Source organism: Nannospalax galili, unplaced genomic scaffold (genome assembly GCF_000622305.1).
Source record: "Nannospalax galili isolate Female #2095 unplaced genomic scaffold, S.galili_v1.0 scaffold125, whole genome shotgun sequence".
NCBI lineage: Eukaryota > Metazoa > Chordata > Mammalia > Rodentia > Spalacidae > Nannospalax > Nannospalax galili.
In genome coordinates, this window is record NW_008354705.1 from 1294551 (window position 1) to 1315198 (window position 20648).

Below are 20648 nucleotides of genomic sequence, written 5' to 3' on the forward strand. Positions count from 1 at the left end.
CAACACAGGTGCACTGACATACATGCAGGCAAAAAACTCATACACATAAAATAAAAATAATAAAATATTTTTAGAGCCTCAAGCTTAAGTGATATATAGAAGACAGAAGTTGACTCCCTGTGTCCTCCTTGAGAATTAGGACAGGGAATGGAAGGCCCTAAATGCAAATATAAGATGAAAATGGTCACTTTTGTTTTACCTACTGATCTATCAAAAAAACTTACTAGTATGTACATTCCAGAGGGAGGCTAGAAATTCTGCTCTCAGGTTATGCCTGAGCTAATGGTCTGGTCAACACATCTTTTGAGTGACAAAGGTTTAAAGGAACCCTATGAAGTTTTTATTTACCATTCTCAAGACAAGATCAGGGTTAAGTATATCTTTTGTGTACGGTGGCGGGCTGGTTATTATGTTCGAAGAACTTATCATTTAAGCACACAACAGTGTAGAACCAAAAATTCTCATACAGTAGCACATTTTAATTGGATTATAAAAGCAACTGAACTAATTCCTAACTAAACAAATAAAGGACAATTAAGGCAGCAGCCTAAAGAACCTTGCTGCTAATGGTGTTTATGAGTTTACAATAGTGGTTTGCAATGTTTGGTTATGCATTTGAAACAATATTTTATAAATTAGTCCCACTGGGTCTCACTTCCAGTGGATTCTTAAGTTGGTTGATCTGGGATGGGGCCTGGTACTCTGCATTTTTGGAAACTATAGGTGATTATGTTGCAGAATTGTGATTGAGAACCACTTTGTACAGCGTTCGCAGATGTATTTAGTTGCTTCTTAAGCCTATGAAGACCTGAACAAGCAAGGAAATGCTTCTCAGAGAAGAACCATCTGGCCCCAGGCCTGTAGCTAGTAAATGGCAAAGCAAAATTTCAATCCGGGGTCTCTTGACTCTAAAGCATACAGCCTCACCTGCCTGTCCTCTTCATGCTTTCTCTTGAAGCTGTATCAGGGATTTGTTGTATCCTGAGACTCAGATAACATTACAAGGTGCTTGCTGAAGCATCTTCATTTATGAACAAATATAGTACATCCCAATTCATTTTGCTTTTGAGCCTTTCATTACCTGAGGTGGAAATGCAATAACCATTTCTTGGCAGAAACTGTAGGGAAGATAGATATAAAAATATTAAGACATGGTTCACTGTCATGGACATTGCCCAGGAGGAAGGTACAGCTATGGATTCAATCAGTGCACGTCTTCAAATGCTTTTTTAGTTGTTGAGCTCAGAGAGTTGAGAAAACCCAAGAAGGAAATCACGAAGGGGTGATGTTTGTGTTAAGTCTTTAGTGTCAACATTTGGAGGGATGGGGATTTGGAAAGCAGGGAACTTCACGAGATGGCAAGATCTTGTTGAAGACATGAGATGAGATGAGACACATAAATGGGAGAGTGAAGCAAGGCAGGGAGGGGTTTCCAAATTGGACCAGAACTGTGCACCAGGAAGAAAATTAGAAGATGGAACTGTGCAGGGAGAAGACTGGAGTTGGGGGTTGCAGCTAGGAGGGGCTGGTCCTGGTTAGGATGAGATGACAGGGGGATCCAGCAGAGAGACCAGCGAGAAGGGTGGAATTGGAATTGATAAGAATGAATGACACTGATGACTGAAATGAAGGACAGGTGCATCTGTGGCTGTGACCTATCCTAACAGACTCATAAACACAGTGCCAGCATTTCACCCATCTCTTAGGCTATGGCGGCTCTGCCTTGCATCTGCCTCTTCAGCTGTCCCTGTTGTCTCTCCCACCTGTTCACCTGACACTCAGCCCTGCCAGGCCCTTGGTCTCACCATTCATTTGGTGCTGATCCTGCCATCATGCCACCAGTACGCCCATTTCAACTTATGGCCTCTTACTTACTATCTCTTGCATTGGGGTTGTACTAAAATGGCCAAGTAAGGTTCTTTCTTGTAGCCTCCAGTTTTTCTCTAGATAGTTGGCACCCACAACTTTTTTGTAATGTCCCATGTTGAATAGAGAAGCCCTGGCTGGAACAGGCTTGGAATCCTGCCCAGTAAGGATCCTACCCAGGGTGTCCAAGACTTAGGAAATGCTTTAGGGCTTTTACAGGGACAATCTTTAAAAGAATTCATTTTGCTTTGTTTCAGAAGAGTCTAGAAGGGCTGAGGAAGAGAGGTGGCCTGGTGGGAGAGTACATTTCAATTGTCAACAGTCTCTGCAGTGTCGGGTCAATTACATCAGCACTTGGTTTGTACCAGAGGAAAGGAACGATTCTGTCTCCCGGGAATGTCAGAAGGACCTGATAATTATATTTGGCAAAGCTATGAGGAGTGGCCCTGTAACGTCATTGCTAAGAATTACCCTTTTAATAGCGTTTCTGGATGTCTGGGCTTTTCAGATGAATGAGAATTTCTGCTGTAGTGTCCTTCTGCTGGGCTGGTTCCCAGATGTTCATTTTATTCCTCCTTGCCCTTGCGTTCTCTCAGTTTGTATTTTCTCTCCTGTCTTCTTCCTTCCTAGTCCTGCTTCTCCAGCCCCTCCTGCACTCACAGCAGCTTCCACTCTGTTTAGAGGCGGAAGGGTATGAGACTCTGTATATGCTGGGGATGCTTGTCAGAGGACAGGTCATTCAGCACCTGACATTGACGGATAACACTCCTGTGCTGCCTTAGCCCAGCCAGACCCAGGTGACTTGCTTCCTTGCTGCTGCTACCTTTGTGTGGGTGGAACCCAGGAGTCATGAGAAAGGCTGCCGGGAACCTGTGGCAGTCACACATTCTTTTCCCAGTTGTGCCATTTCTAATGCCCTTCAACGTGATTTACAAATCTCTGCCTCAGTTTCTCCATCTGTGAAAGTGGTATGATACTTATCTATCTCCCTTTAAGGATTCATATGCTTAATAAAGCACTTTTGAAATAAAGAATGATACCAAGCATTTAACATTATCGTCATCACTGGGACATGGATGCCCTCCTGTAGAGAGGCTCCATGGTGGAACTACCCCAGAGTGCTGGATGACAGGCCTGTGCCCCACACCTAGCTTATGCAGTACTGAGACTGAATCAAGCCTTCTTACATTCTAGGCAAGCACTCAACCAACGGAGCTGTATCTTCACCCCCATGATTATTTTCTTTATGAAAATTTCAATGTTGCATTTCTTTAAATAGTCCTTTAGTGCATTTAGAGTAAGATTCAATTTATAGTAATGTGAATTATGCACATTTTTAAAGAACATGTCTATTGAATCTCTATTACCCAATACAGTTACTGGGTTTACAAGCTGGTTATTACCTAACGGTGCAGTTTATCATCATTAGCTGAAAAAAAAAATTTGTGTGTGTGTGTGTGTGTGTGTGTGTGTGTGATCAAACCCAGAGCCTCACATATGCTAGGCAAGTGCTCTACCACTGAGCCACTTCCCCAACCCTAGATAGAAACTTCCGTGTCCAGATGACCAGCTTGTGGGAGGATGATTATCCTTTGTGGTATAGAGGATTCAGAGCTCTACTTTTGCTTGCAAACTGTCCTTAGCAGCACTGTACACTGGGCAGAATAACCATGTATGTTCACTAAAGTGCTAAGAGTGGTAGGCGCTCTCCAGCCATAAGCCTGGACTCCATTTTTAAACTCCTGCTAAGAGATCTTATTAGGTTCTGGTCTGGGTTTCCTCTTTGGGTTTGCTTGTGGGAAAGTTCCAAATCATATTGCTTAAAAGTATTGTTTCTGTTTAATCAAAAGGATATTAGCAGCCTGTTGTGGTGGCTCCCATCTTTGTAATCCTAGCTCTTAGGAAGTAGAGGCAGGAGGATTTGGAGTTCAAGGTTATCCTCAGCTACATAGCAAGTTTGAGGATAGCTAGAGTTGCATAAGACCTTGTCTAAACAAACACCAAACTAAGATACTTCTTGTAGTAGAAAAACAAAATGCTGTGAGTAGTAGTCAAAGGTAATATTGCAGCGCCTTTTCTGTCCCATCTGGTTCAGTTGGAACCAAGAAGGAAACCTGGGGCTGGTGCTCTGCTGGTGAGGTCCACATGAAGCTAGACTTTTTTGGGAGAAGGGGCTGCTGAGATGGAATTCTGGGCCTTTCTTGCATATGTTAAGCATGGGCTTTTCCATCAAGTTTCCCCTCCTCAGTCTCTGGCTCTAGATTCTTATCCACAGAAATTTTTTGATATGGGCTGGTATTAGGTATTTTGTAAGGCTGGGTAGCAGTCACTTTGGTCACAGCTATTGGAACACATAGGGAGAGGGTAGATCCTCTGTCCTTTGGTCCCTGGAGTCTCAGGATGAAGAGGTTGTAGCTATCCAGGGGATGCCCTTCTCTAAGCAGAAGAGCAAGAGGGCAAGGTCAATGGCAGGAGGCCAGTTCACATTTCATTTCCTATCTGCTGGCCTCCCCATGGCCAATGCAATTGATAAAGCTGAACTGGAAGTAAAAAGGGAGGAAGTAGGCTGTTCCTTAGAGGGAAAAGGGAAGAGGTGAGTATTGTGAACACTAGTTCAGTCTGTCCTAGAGGGGAGGAGAGCTATGGAGTATCAAGGAACTGAGGTGATGTAATAAAACAAGGAACAATGGATCTAAAGGGAAACTGCATTCCTCATCTACTGACACATCTTTATTCCATCTTTCTACTTCATTGATTATTGGGTTAAGTGACTAATACAGAGCCTTATGGTGGCATAATATCCAGAAAGACCCATGGAAAATAGAAACTATCACAGGTTAAAAGTGCTGTGGACTGGCTTGGCACATGCCTTTAATCCCAGCACTCGGGAGGCAGAGGCAGGTGGATCTCTGTGAGTTCAAGGCCAGCCCGGTCTACATAGTGAGTTCCAGGCTAGCTGGGACTATAGGGAGACCCTGTCTCAAAAAAAAAAATGCTGAGGTCCATTGTTGCTGTTCAGTATTGCTAGCCTGGGAAAAGATCAAAATTTGAAGTATGTTTTCTGTGGAATGCTTATTACTTTTGCACCATCATAGAGTAAAAATCAGGAGTTGAGGACTGGAGAGGGCTAGTGTTAAGAGTATGTACTGCTCTTCCAGAGGACCTGAGTTCAGTTCCCAGCACTCATGTGAGGTAGCTCACAGCCACTTCTAACTCCTGCTCCAGGGAATCTGGTGCCCTCTTATGGCTTCCATGGGCACCTGTACTCAGATGCACATACTCACACATAGACAGACATAAACACACAATTTTTAAAAAATGAAAAAATAATTTTAAAAAATCTGGAGTTGGGACTGGAGAGATAGCTCAGTGGTTAAGAGCCCTGGCTGCTCTCGCAGAGGTTTGATTCTCAGCACCCACAGGGTGGCTAATAACCATATCTCCAGTTCCAGGGGATCCAACACCCTCTTCTAACCTCTGTAGGAACTGTATAACACAGCTTTACTTTAAAAAAATTTATTTATTATTTTTATTTTGTGTCTATGTGTGTATTGCCTGCATGTAGGTAAGTGCACCTGTGTCATGCAATGCCCACAGAGGTCAGAAGAGGCTGCCTCATCCCCTGGGAGTTACCGACAGTTGTTAGCTGCCATGTGGGTGTTGGGATTCAAACCCGGGTCTTCTGCAAGAACAACCATGTTCTTAACTGCTGAGCCATCTCTCCAGCCCCAACACAGCTGTATTTTACACACATGTAGGCAACATACCCATACCCATAAAATAAAAATAATAAATATTTTTAAAAAATCAGCAGATTAAGTATTAGAAGTTGTAGGTTGTATATGTGTGTATTTAGAAAATCACCTGTCACATAATAAACTATAAATTTTAGTCCACATTTTCAAGATGGTATAAGGTGTCTACATGGGGATAGAAAGATTTAAACCCAAGTGTTCTGACTCCAGAACTTATACTTCTAAGAATTATAAACACAAAGAATTTCTATTTGGGGTCTTAGTTCAAATCTTTAGTTTTGCAAAAAACATTGACCTCCTGAGGATGAAGTAATTACCTACAAAATGCCTACTTACTTATTTTTATTTTATGTGTATGAGTGTTTTGCATGTATGTAAGTGTACCCATGTTGTGCAGAGCCCAAGGAGGCCAGAAGAGGGTGTCGGATCCCCTGGAACTGGAGTTACAGACTGTTAGTCACCTTGTGGGTGCTGAGAATCAAACCTGGGTCTCCTCTGGAAGAGCAACCAGTGCTCTTAACCACTGAGCCATCCCTCCAACCCCCACAATGCCTACTTCTGATTGCTATTATATAAAGATGCAAACATGGAACAACTTTGTAAACTGCAAAGTCAAAACTAAAAAATAAATTCCTAAATCTCAATTTTTCATCTTTTAAGTAACAAGGGACATCAAGGCTATCATCTCCAATAACAAAATGTCATCTTAATCCTTCCTTCAAGCCTCCTCACTCTGTGACACACCCCACAGGACTGCCGTTCTGTTTCATAGCCAGGTTCTGTGACATGGCTCCTGTTGATCTCTCCACCTGGAGTGCTTCCAGCCTTTCATATTCCCTCTCTACCACATATGTCACTGATGAAGTGTCACCCATTCTTCAAGGTCAACTGAACAACAGGACACACTCCTGGAAGCTGGGCTCTGGTTCCATGTTTGCCATCTTGTGATGAGTCACAAGCTCATCTTGTAACTGTGGGCAAGTGACTAATTGTCTCTGGATATCAAGTTCCTTGTTTGTAAAATAAAGAGTATGAGGATAAAAGCAGATATCTAAATCTCCTCCCTGTGCGCTAATTAGTTCTAATTCTGAAGTTAAAACTAATCCTTTCAATTTAGTTGTGCAACCCAAGTTTTCAATTTAACATTCTCTCTAAAAGATAATGTATACAGAAATGGAATTCAGATGCTGCATCCAAGTGAATCAGCCCCAAGGTTGAAAGCACCGTTTGTGAATGTTATTGATATTAGGATAATGATTGTTCTTAAACTGTTTATAACACAATCTAAAGTCAATATAAGAATTTCTATATATGGGGACAAAAGGGTTATTGCTTTTACAAAATGTAATTTTCTGAATGAAATATAATTGGCTGCTCTTTGTTTTAAAGGCCCAATTCTATAAATTTCTAGAACCTGTCTATAAAATTTCTGTTCTATGGCAATGATGTGTCTAAGAATATGTTTATTTTCTCTATTGAAAACTCCCTTCTAGGGGCTGGAGAGATGGCTCAGCGGTTAAGAACACTGGTTGTTCTTGCAGAAGACCCAGGTTCAAATCTTAGCACTCACATGGCAGCTAACAACTGTCCGTAACTCCAGTCCCAGGGGATCCAACAGCCTCTTCTGTCCTCCGTGGGCATTGCACGACATGGGTGCACTTACCTACATGCAGGCAATTACTCATACACATAAAATAAAAATAATAAATACAATTTTTAAAAACTCCCTTCCTTCCTTCCTTTTTCACAGGGTCTCCCTGTAGCCCCAGTTGACCTGGTTGGCCTTGATCTCACAGAGATCCTTCTGCCTCTGCCTCCTTAGTACTGAGATTAATGGTGTGTATCATCACAGCCCCAGTTGACCTGGTTGGCTTTGATCTCACAGAGATCCTTCTGCCTCTGCCTCCTTAGTACTGAGATTAATGGTGTGTATCATCACACCCAGCTATAAAAAACAAATTCTTGGTGGTTAGGGAGATGGCTCTGTGGGTAATGTACTTGCTACACAAACAAAGAATTGAGCTCATATCTCCAGCAACCCATGCAATAAAACTGGGAGCAGCCACTTGCACCTGTAACCACAGTGCTAGGGGAAGAGGCGGAGACAATCTCCAGTGCTTGCTGGCCAGCAAGAATAGTGGAATCAGTATGCATCAGAATCAGTGAGGGACCAGCTCAAAAAATAAGGGGGAAAGTAACAGAGGAAGACACCTGATGTCTACCTCCAGCTTCCACACATGCATGTATGGGCTCATGTACCACTCCCCAGATGTACATACACACACACAAACACACACACATACCCACAAGCACCACACATACACACACAATTGCTCACCAGTTGACTCTGGTGGAAAACATCTATTGTAAAACTAGGAGAGAAAGATTAATATTAACATTTATGGAACCCCTTCTGTGGCTCATAGACATGCTCTATATTATTTCACTTAATGTCTCAAATACTCTGCAGATATAACATTCATATTTTGTAGATAAGGAAATAAAGCTTGGAGAGAAGAAGTGATTTGTTCAAAACCATGTACCAAAAGCTCTGGAGGTGGGGAGTGCTGAGGATCGCACAACAGTGTGAAGGTATTTCGTGTCTCTGACCTGCAAACTTAAAATCGTTAAAATGGCAAATGTCATGTTTCACAACAATAAAAAATGAAAATAAAACCTCCCATACCTAGTAAGGAAAGTACCTAGATTATTGTTCAAGTTAGTATGTTTTGTGTAGTGTGTGTGCCATGGATGAAAGAAGTAGAACTGTCTGGATCTTTGTACTAATGAGCTTCTTAAAGATCTGCCATGACAGAGGAGCCAGAAACACAGAGAAGCCGAGAGCCAAGTGAGGAGAAAGGCATCAGCAAAAGCAGCGGTGGCAATCCTGATTCAGCTAGCTGAGGACAGTGACCAAGCCAAAAGAGAGAGCTTGCCAACCTGCCTCTCCTTTAGATCCAGGTTTTCCAGACATGAATGTGCACGAGAAACCATCGGCATTGTGCTGGATAGCTTTAACGTCAACTTGACACCCCTGGGTTGAGGGGCCCTCAGTTGGGGGATTGCCTCCATTGGACTGACCTACTGCCATGTCTGTGGGGCATTTTCTTGATTGTTGAGGGATATGAGAGGTCCCAGCCCACTGTGGGTGGTGCCACTCCTGGGTAAGTTGTCTTGTGTTGTATAAGAAAGCAGGTTGAGGGGCAAGAGAGATGGCTCAGTGGTTAAGAACACTGTTCTAGCAGAAGACCCGGGTTTGAATCCCAGCACCCACATGGCATTTAATAACTGTCCATAACTCCAGTTTCAGGAGATCCGACAGCCTCTTCTTATCTCTGCGGGCACTGCACGACATGGGTGCACTTACCTACATGCAGGCAATACACACATACACATAAAAATAATAATAAATAAAATATTTTTTTTAAAGAAGAAAGCAGGTTGAGGGGCTGGAGAGATGGTTCAGCAGTTAAGAACACTGGTTGTTCTTGCAGAAGACCCGGGTTCGAATCCCAGCACCCACATGGCAGCTAACAACTGTCCGTAACTCTAGTCCCAGGGGATCTGACAGCCTGTTCTTATCTCTGTGGGCATTGAATGACATGGGTGTACTCACCTACTTGCAGGCAATACATGCATACACACAAAGAAAAATAAATAAAATTAAGCAAAAAAGAAAGTAGGTTGAGCATGGGCCAAGGGAGCAGTGTTCCTCCATGGCCTGTGCTCCAGTTCCTCCCCTGAGTTCCTCCTACCTTGGGCTCCCTCAGTGATGAACTGTGACCTGGGAAATGTGAGCCAAGTAAATCCTTTTCTCCCCAAGTTGGTATTGCTCAGAGTGTTTTGTCACAGCAATTGGAAAGAAACTAGAACAGGCATCTTGTTAAAAAAGTGTTTTGATTCAGTGAGTCAGATTTTTGCATTCCCTCAAAACTCCCAGGTGATGATGATACCGGTCCATGAACCACCCACTTAGTAGCAAGGATTTACATAACAGTAATGTCTTCCAAGATGGCTCTCCAAGTGTGAGTTTCACACTATTTTTACTACACCAAAATCTGGGGTGGTTCCATGAATCAAACTCTGGACTCCATCCCAGGCTTACTGAATCAGGGTCTCTGAGGGCTACACTGGAACCTACCAAGTTTAACAAGCTTCTCCATTGTTGGTATGTGTAACTTTGGGGGCTGCTGCTAACAGGATGTCACCATGCTGTGCTAATGGAAATCACTTCATTTGCTGCACATTTTCAGTTTAAAAGGGCTTTTTGAATCATGTACGCACTTGATATGAGAATACGGACATCTGCAGGTTTGATGTGTTGGCCCAAAGGTTTTCTGATTCCAATAAAATGTTCTTTTTATTATTTTGTGGCTCATTCACCCACTTTACCATATCTTTACTTATACTCCTACACAAATTAGAAGTTATTTTATGTCTAAAAAGCTTTGCAGAGTGATTTTCTTGCTATGATGCTTTTGAAGATTTCAATCTAATTTAGCATACTATGCTGCAAAGTTTATGCTTATAAGCATAAAGCTATCCAAAGTCATGGCAAAAAGAAAATGTTTGGTGGAGTAATTAAGAAATAGGCTGCAGGACTGGAGAGATGGCTCAGCAGTTAAGAGCACTGCAGAAGACTTGGGTTCAAATCCCAGCACCCACATGGCAGCTAACAGCCTTCTGTACCTCCATTTCCAGGGGAACCAACACCCTTTTCTGTCCTCTGCAGGCACTGCATGACACAGGATTACACACATGTATGCCTACCACCGATACACATAAAATAAAAATAAATGAAAATCTAAAAAAAGAAATAGGCTGCTAGCCAAGTGTGGTGATGCACACCTTTAATCCCAGTACCCAGGAGGCAGAGGCAGGTAGAGTTCTGTGAGATCCGAGGCCAGCCTGGTCTACATAGTGAGCTACAGGGAGACTCTGTCTCAAAAAGACCCCCCCACAAAAAAGAGAAAGAAAGAAAAAAAAAGGAATAGCTTGTTTTGAATTTTCGAGTTTATAATTTTTTTTCTTTACCCCTCACCTAGATTTGCCAATTGTCTTGGACATCACGACACTCCACCCCTAAGTACTTTAACATGAGCATTGCCTCACATGACTACAATCCCATTATCACACCTCAGAGAAGTAACATTTAATCAATAATCACTTAAAATGCAGTCTGCATTCAAATCTCTCTAATTATCATAATGTCTTTTATTGCTGTTTATTTTCTCAGATCCATTCAAAGTTTATTGCGTTTGGCCATTTTGTCTCTATATAATCTGGAATGAGCCTCCCAATCTTTTTTTTTTATGACATTTTTCTTTTAAAGTCTAGGTTTCATAAAGCACTCCACAAAAAGACACTCTGTCTATTTGATTATATCCTTGTTATTAGATTTGGGTCAATCTTCTGTGTCAAGAAGATCACATAGATAAATGCCATGCCCTTCTCTGCATCACTAGAGGAGGCACATCTTGGCAGGTTTTCTCCCCATTGGTGATGTTAAATTTGATCACCTGGTGAACGTAGTGTCTGCCAGAGCTATTATAGAATCATGTTCTTTCACTCAGTATTAGCTGTGTGGTGATTCTTTAAGACTATGGATATCCTTGTCCCCTCATAATCTACCCAATGGTTTGGATAGCACTGAAGTTTCTTACCAAAATCAGTTAATTCACTGAGCATCTCAAGATGATTAAATGAGCACTGACCATTTTTCAGCAATCATGTAGAAATGAGGTGTGCTGAGGTTGGTAAAACCAGAATTTAAGGATTTCAAGTTACAATGACTATACAGAAAACAAGAGAACTACCTCTTGGTGTGTCTGTCTCTCTCTCTCTCTCACCCTCTTGTTTGAGATAGATACTTTTATAGTCCAGGCTAGCCTCAAACTCACTATGACATGACTATGAACTTGAACTCATGATTGTTCTGCCTTCACCCACCAAGTGCTGGGATTACAGGCATGTGCCACCATGCCTGGCTTGTCTCATGTTCCTTTGTAGGAGATAAGGAGTACAGCGATAGATTCCCTCCATCCCACACTAAGCCAAGGAATGGCCACCTAAGAAAGAAGGCTCCTAAGCATCCTGCTCAAGACTGTCTCTCTGGTGTCTGCCTGGCATTAGTGATGGCCCCTGGGTGCTGCTGGGGAAAATCCTATGATTTCTCTCCCATTATCCTCAATGGCCACTGTACTGTTTTTCCAGTTTTCAAATCTGACCCAGAATTTCTGTGTAACAGAGATTGGGGCAGCAATTTGCCTGAAGGGAGGTGCCAGGATATTTGTCTTGAAGTGGTATCTGTTATATGAATTGCATATTATAGATCAGTTTTTTAAAGTAACACTTTATGTAAGATGAGAAATTCAATTTGCTTACATTAAAGACCATGATAAAGATGGAGGTAGGGAAGGAAAGATGGCTGATGGAGCTCGTAGTGGGGTTAGAGCTGCCTGATGGCATCACTCATTCTACCTCCAGCCTTTAATCCTCCCCTGCCCATTTCTCCTCAGAAAGCACAGAAGCCAGGACTGAGGAATTTTCCCAGCATTTAAACACTTAGCATTAAGGCAGCCTGGACCAGGCCCTATTCGGCCCATCTTCCTGCTTGTTTCAAAGAAAGTGTCCATGTGTGCTTTAAATTCCACCTTTTTTTTCTCAAGAACCTTACACAACTGGTTATTCTTTTTCGGTTGCTGTGTTTAATCTCTTTTTCAGTGGATCTTTATCATCATCGTTTAAATATTTCACAGTTCTTCTCCCACAGCCACCTCCTGCTTGGTTTCTTCCCTTCACAGTCAAGCTGTCTAAATGTTCCTGCTTCTTATTCATGTCGCACTGAACGCTAATCTGGATTCTGCCCCTACTGCTTTACCTAGTGGCTCTTGCTAAGATCCCCAGTGACATCAAGTGACTGTATCATTTGGAAACTATTCAGTACTCATGGTTGCTCACCCTCTTAGCAGTGTTACAGGTCGGAGTTTGCAAAAAAAAATCACCAGCACCATTTTAAGAAAAGTAGCAAGGTAAATTTTAATTTTCGACTGGCCGGGCTGTCTATCTCGGGAGTAGAAGCAGCCCTGATTATTGTCAGGTCAGAATTTTTATAGGATTACAGAATTATTATTCAAACAGGACATCTGTGAACCAATCAGGTTTGTACAACATAGCAGAACTTTGAATCTATTAATCAACAACCAATCATTATACAGATAAGTGACAGAGTCATATAACTTGGCAATCAACTTCGTAATTTTAAAATTAGTCAACTCCCTAGCCATAACAAGCATAGTAAGAAAGCTGAAATCAGCAGTTACCGGTGGTCATACAATAACAGGGTGGTCTTATACTTGTGTCAAGGTGACCCCAAATAGCAAGTGGATTACAGCAGCAAAAACAAACTTGTTAGCCAGATGTAAAATGTCTGGAATTAGCACATTCCATGGTTCATGGCTAGGACAATTTCCCAAGACCCAAGGTTGCTAAAATGGCTCTGAACAAAATGGAGTAACTTAGGTAAGTTTGCTGAGCCAGTTCAAGCAGCACTGACCAGTTGGCCACATCCGACTTCTTTTAGTTTTGGTTTTTCGAGACAGGGTCTCCCTGTACTGTTAGCTGGACTACAGCTCACTATGTAGACCAGGTTGGCCTCAAACTCACAGAGATTCATCTGCCTCTGCCTCCCAAGTGCTGGAATTAAAGGCGTGTGCCACCATGCCTGGCCACATCCTACTTCTTGAGACACATTTGTTCTTGGTCACCATGGCACTGTTCTTTCCTGATCTTCCCCCTTATTTTCTAACAGTGCCTGTGAAGTCTCCTCATTAAGTCATTACATCTGTTTCTATGTTTCCATGACTTATGTATCTCCCACATGTACTTGCCCAGCACAAATCTCTCTCGCCAGCAGACCTGTAAATCTAATAGCTACTTGAGGTTTTTCCATCACTGCCCCTCAAACTCAATGTGTGCCTAGAACTCAACATAATATCCCCTCTCCAAACTGCTTTTCCTCCAGGGCTGGCTGTTTTATAAATGCTACTGAACTTGGGGATAATCTTTGCTTGACACTTGCCTTCCCTCTCCTCCCACATCTAGTCGGTCACCAAATTCTATTGATTTTATCCATTATATCTGTGTAATTCACGTACTCATCCCATCTTCCCTAGGCCATGCCACCACCATCACTCACAGGGGCCCCTGCAGAAGCCCCCTCCCCTGGCTTTCCTGCATACAGCTTGCCTTTCCTATCCACTCTTCAAAGTATAGCCCAAGTGCTTGTTTTTTAAAATATTTTATTTATTATTTTTATTTTATGCGTATGAGTGTATTGCCTGCACGTATGTGAGTGCACCTGTGTCATGCAATGCCGTGGAGGTCAGAAGAGGGCTTCAGATTCCCCTGGAACTGGAGTTAAGGATGGCTCATAGCCACCATGTGGGTGCTGGGAATTGAACCCAGGTCCTCTGCAAGAGCAGTCAGTGCTCTTAACCGATGAGCCATCTCTCCAGCCCCCCAAGTGCTTGTTTTTTAAAGATTTTTATTTTATGTGAACTTATGTGTATGAGCATACATGCCACATACACGCACAGCTGGAGTTCACAGAGCTCTGTATAAATTGGCAGAAATACAGCATAATGAATGGCAGACCTTGACCGAGTTCCTAAACCTGTAGTTCTAATGTTATCTTTTCTCTAAGTTTGTGTGACCCTGTACTGATGCTATCATTCAAGAATGCCAGATCCTAAAATAAAAATAAATATTTAAGTGTGTGTGTGTGTTGGGGGGTGGGGTGGAGATAAAGGTGCTAGTTGCTCTTCTGGAGGGCCCAAGTTTGGCTCCCAGCACCCACAGGGGTTGGCTCACAACCTTAGGTCTAGGGTAACCAATGGCCTCTTCTGGCCTCTGAACACCCACACATGTGCCAAATGCCTGTTTTAACAACTTTGTTAAAATTTATGTGGTGCTTCAGCTTGATTCCAGGTCCTCACCCATACAAGGCAAGTACTCTCCTACTGTACTGTACAGTACTAGCCCCACTGAGATACTATTCACAAAATTCACAGTTCATTCATTTAACCTAGTGACCTTTTTCAAGCAAAAATCTGAGCAGGTTATATTCTTTGTATGTGTGTTGGGGGTGGGTGGGAATGGGGTGGGTGAGAGACAGAGAAAGACTGATGGAGAAACAGAGAGAAGGGTTCACTATGTAGTCCAGACTGGCCTCAACTCTCCATGTAGCCCAAGATGGCTTCAGTGAGCCTCCTGCCTTAGCCTCCCATGTCCTGGAATAATTGATATAATATTATTATATTTATAATTTATAATATAATATTATAAATAACTATAGGCATAATCCACCAGACTTAGAATCTTAAAACGAAGGCTGAATCCTTCGTCTGGCTTAGAAGGCCAGTAGGATCTGCCATTTGCTTCCTGGAATCTCTAGCCTTGTTCTGTGTCATTCACTGTCTAGACCTTGGCTACAGCTGCTTCTGCTAGTCTTTCTTACTTTTTAAATGGTCAAATGAAATCATGTATTTATTATGTATAAGAATTTGAAGCACACACGCATTATGGACTGGCAAGATCTAGCTAACTAACCAATCTAACTAATACATACATGTACTAGCACACAGTTATCATTTGGGGGTAAGAACATTTAACACTCATTCTTACATTTTTTTTCAAGAATACAGCATAGTGGTACAGCATATGCAATGCTCTGTGTTCAATCCCCAGCACCGGAGAGAGAATGAGAAAGAAACACAGTATATCATCATTAACTCTAGTGACATACTGCACAACAGACCTCTTGGGGTCATTCTTCATATCTAACTGTAATTGTGCATCCTATGATCAACATGTACCACTCCCTAGCCACCCCAGACTCTGGTATCAGCCTTTGCTTTGCTGCTTCTATGAGAGGGACATGTTTGGCTTGTACCTACGTGTGAGATAATGTATTTATTTTCTCTGTCTGTTGAGCTTGACATATTCTTGATTTCATCTTCACATTTTGGATTTTCTTCAGAGAAAGTCCCTTCTCTACCTCCCTTTAACTCTTCATTAGTCTTCCAGCCTCAGCTTAAATGCCTCTTCTGGGAAGGTTTCCTTCACGCCTCCAGCTTCTGGTACATTAGGGGTCTGATGGGTTCTCAATCCTTTGCAGCTGTGATTGTTTAAAGTTGGACTCTTCCACTAGGCTACAGAACAGGCCCTGTGTCTGTCTTGCCCATCTCTGTGTCTTCCCTGCCTCCCATGGTTGCCTGACACATAATGGGCCATGTCTAAATGAACTACTCGCTGTCCTGCTTCCTGCTCTCATGCTTGTTGAGGTCGCCACTGCCACAGTTGCTCTGTCTTAACACTGCTGCTGTGTGCTGAGAGAAACATTCTTGCTGTTTCACCTCTAGGATTCTCTTAATTGAGACTCCAGCCTGTTAAGTTCAGCTGTGTGGGCCCTAATGCTAACCCCTAGGCCATTATATTTTAGGCAGTGATTTTCATCTGGGGCCAAGAAGAATTTAAAAACTCCTGATTGCATTCAAGTTCATATGTGCAGTACATATGAGTTTTATATGGTAATGTATGCAGAAGTGCACACATACATGTAAAATCACAGGGCTCAGCTGTTGCACTCAAATATGCATGCATGCATACTCTCTGAGGCAACCTGATGTACACTCATTCCTTATATATGTACATACAGAGTAAACTGACATATGCTTGGCACTTATGCATATGTACAGAAGCAAGTTGATATACTCATTACATATGTATATACACAGGCAAATGACATATGCTCAATACATATGTATACATACAGAAGAAAACTGACATACTTAAGCACATTTTGTGGCAAAATACAGTCATCTAGTTGCATTTGACTTGCTCTCATTCCTGCATGCACCTAGCTCCTCTCTCTCTCTCTCTCTCTCTCTCTCTCTCTCTCTCTCTCTCTTTCTCTCTCTCTCTCAGGTTTTACTTTATATCCTGGGCTGACCTTGAATCCACAATGTAGCTAGTCCAGGCTGGCTTGGAACACTCTCTGTCCTCCTTCCTGCTTTGGCCTCCCAGGCACTGGGGTTACAGGCCTTCACATCCTGCCCAGCTCTTGTCTTTTCTCTGAACTACCTGGCTCTTTATCCTGACTTTCTCTACAGCTTGGCTGCCTCTGCTACTCACCAGGCTGCCCTCTTACATTTCTCTAGTGGCCAGCCAGCCCAGATGAGCTCTTTTGACTTAATTTTAACTCTTTAGTGTTTGATTCAAAATATAGGCAATATAAGAAGACAGACCAGACCCAACCCCACTGTGTACGGTGTAAACTTGGGCAAAATCTTTACTGGTTCCACATCTGTTTTCTCATCTTTAGAATGAAGATAATACCAGTACCTTCCCTTGGGTTTTGGGCAGTACTGCATAGGATAATACATACAGAGCTCTTCGCTTAATATGTAAGCCCAGTTAATGACAACTGCCATTAACAATTACTAACATTTATCAGATTGTTACTATGCCACTACTTCTAGCCAATTATATATTGAATGCTTGTGGTGCCCTAAGCATGATTCCAAGCATTTTCCATAGATCATCCCACTTCATCCTTAGCACAACCCCATGCAGTAGATAGAGATGAAACTGGCACACAGGACAGCTAAGCCACATGCCCAGGGCCTTATAATTAGCAGAGGTAAGAGGCAAACCCAGATGGTTTGGTTCCAGAGCTTACACTCTTAATTACCATGTTATACCTCCTATTTCCACTTATGCATGATTGTCTTTTTTAGAGAAGCGATTACTTTTTTTTTAATACAATCTTTTATGAGTTAAAACCCTTGGAGAAATATTTGAATTGCAACTGAAAAATTCTATTTGCTGAAAGATCAAGAAAAAAAATCTTAATTCTGTATTCAGAGCACTGAAAGACAAGAAGAACAGTAGGAAAATCTCAGGGAAGCCTTCTCTCTCTACCCACTCACAGGGACTGTTTGGGTGAGGGTGCTTTCAGACTGACAGGATTATAGTGGGGTAGCTGTTTTCCTCCTAGCAGAGGGAGGATAGCTCTCTGGATTCCTATAGCACTTTTTGTTCAGATGTCTACAAATGCCTCCTTGGCTTCTGCTCACCACTACATGATGGAGAATCATTAGAAGGGATGATAATAGTACCTTCAACTGGAGTCTGTGCCAGTGTAGTCACAAGAATCCTTGCATCACACAATCAAAGAATCCCAATGAAAACCTCCTGACACGCTTGCAGTGTCCCAAACATGGCTTGTGTACAATCTTTGGTGGCTGCAGTTTAAAATTTTCAAAGAAAATTTTTTGTTCTGGGGCTCAAACTCAGAGCCTTGAGCAGGCTAGGCTTGTGCTCTGTTAGTGAGCTATACACCTGGTTTCTGGTTGTAGTCACTTTTGTTTAAAGAAATTAATATATATTAGTTGCATATATCAGTGGTGTGGTGGTTTGAATGAGAATGTTTCCAATAGGCTCCTACTGAGTGTTTCAATACTTGGCCCCAGTTGGTGGCACTGTTTGCCAAGGGAGGTTTAAGAGGTATGGCTTTGCTGGAGGAAGCATGTCAGTGGGAGCAGGGTGGAGAGTTCATACCCATGTCCTGTTCCCATTTTTACTCTTTCTGCTTCCTGTATTTGCTTGATGATGTGAGCACTCAGCTTTCTCTCCACCACCTCTGTTACCATGCCTTCCCCCCGCATGATGGACTCATCTCTCTGGAACTGTAAGCCAAATAACCTCTTCCTTCTATAAGATGCCTTAGTCACGGTGTCTTTTATCACAGCAGCAGCAGAGTAACTAATACGGAGTTCCTTATTATCTCCACATATGCACACAGAATTATTGGTCATATCTAATTACCCTCTTCTACCCTCCTCTGACTCTTGCTCCCTTATCAATTCCTAATAATCATAACTCTTCTTTCAGGTTCATGTTTAAGCATCCACATAAGAGAGAGTACACAAGGTACTTTTTCTGTGTCTGGCTTATTTCACTTAACATATTGTCCAGTTTCACCTAATTGTTGCAAGTGAATTATTTTTTTTTCTTTAGAGTTGCATAGAATTCCATTGAGTATCTATACCACATCTTTATCCATTTATCTGATGGGCGCATAAGGTTGATTACCTATCTTAGTTATCACTAATAGTCTGGCTGCTGTTCTGATAGCGACAGTCTGTACTTGGTCTTGTATCTGATGATAGTGCTCTCCCTTCTCATACTTTGTGATGTGGTGGCCTTTGGGGTTAGAATGAACCAGATGACTCTGACTTCTTAGCTTTGTAGTCTTAGGTACTTAATCTCTTTGGGTCTTTGCTTCCTCACCTATGAAATGAAAATAACACCTACTAACAAGGTGGCAGAAGGATTAATGCAAAGTACACAGTGCCTGACATTATTTTGGGTGCTGCAGGTCTGAGTGAACTATAGTAATCACTACTACTCTACCGAACAATTACTGGCTCCAATTTTTATTATTATCTGGTTTCCCCACTAGATTATAAGCTCTTCAAAAGGCAAGGACTTTGTTTTGTTCACTGTTGTTTCTCTCTACCAAAAGTAGTGACTAGATCATAGTAGTTGCTCAGTAAACATTTGTTAAATCAGTAAAGTTGCTCTCAGGTTCCTTCAACAGTTGCTGACATTGACACCCTCTAACAGGCCCTTTACTTGTCTGGAAACCTCCTTTTTTAAAAAAAAAGACATTATCTTACTGCTCAGCACTGGCTGGCCTGGGATTTACTATGTAGACCAGGCTGGCCTCAAACTCAGAGATGGGCCTGCCTCTGCCCCCAGAGTGCTGGGATACCCACCTGGAAACCTCCTTTATCTGGATAACTTCCAGTCATCCTTCCAATCTTAGCATAAGCATTAATCCTTTGGGGAAGTCTTGTCTGGTCTTCTTCAAAGTATTTACTAGTACTGTTGTAATTTTATTTTTATATTTATAATTTTGTGATTTAATATCTGATTGTAAAGGTCCTAGGGACAGGGACTATTTCCCGGGAATAGGAATAGACCTTCAGTACAAATTTGATGAGTGATTTTTTTTAAACTTTCCATTTATTATTATTTTTTTTTATTTTATGTGTATAAGAGTATTGCCTGCATGTGTGTAAGTGCTCCCGTGTCGTGCAATGCCCGCAGAGGTCAGAAGAAGGTGTCGGATTCCCCCGGAACTGGAGGGACACAGAGTGGTGTATGTAGTTGTGTGTGCCTGTGCATGCACTTACGGATGGTTGTTAGCCACCATGTGGGTGCTGGGAATCGAACCCAGGTCCTCTGCAAGAGCAGTCAGTGTCTTAATCACTGAGCCATCTCTCCAGCCCCTAACTTTCCATTTTTTAAAGAACGCTCCCCCCTTCTCCAAGAAGTAGGATCCAGTCTCCCAATTAGATTAGATGCTAATCCCAGGCTGTTGCAGTGCCCCACCATAAATCACCCCTCTCCCTGTTTCTGGCTCAATCATAGTGGCTCTCTCCTTCCAGGGCCAATTAGTCAGCCCCAAGGTGTCTCATTACTGTTTCTCAGGACTTCATTATGGAGCTAGACCAAGCCAGCAGGAGGTCCGGCAAAGCCGAGATTTTGGCAGGGCTGGGAGTGGGAATGGGATTTGCCATTTACTCCACTCCCACCCTCAGTTTATGTTTAGTATTTCTCACACTGTGTTGTAACTGTTAATTTTCAGATGTCTTCCCGCCCCCACACAGCAAGGGCAGGATTACCTCTTGCCTCAGAGCCTGCTGTATTGCTTAGTAAGCAGTGAATGCTCTGACAGGTTTCTTAAAGGAATGACTGTTTCCATGAGTCAAGCTTTATTATTGGGGATAAAAACCAATTCATAGAAGTCACTGCCTTTGACTTATTTTTCTTAAAATTGAGCCCCCCCATCCTTTTTTGGTTAAATTTGAGTTTTTTATAATTTGGAACTAAAAACATTCTGGTAGAGCATAATAAATATTCAAATATAGGACCCCTTTATAGGCTTTTGTTCAAAAA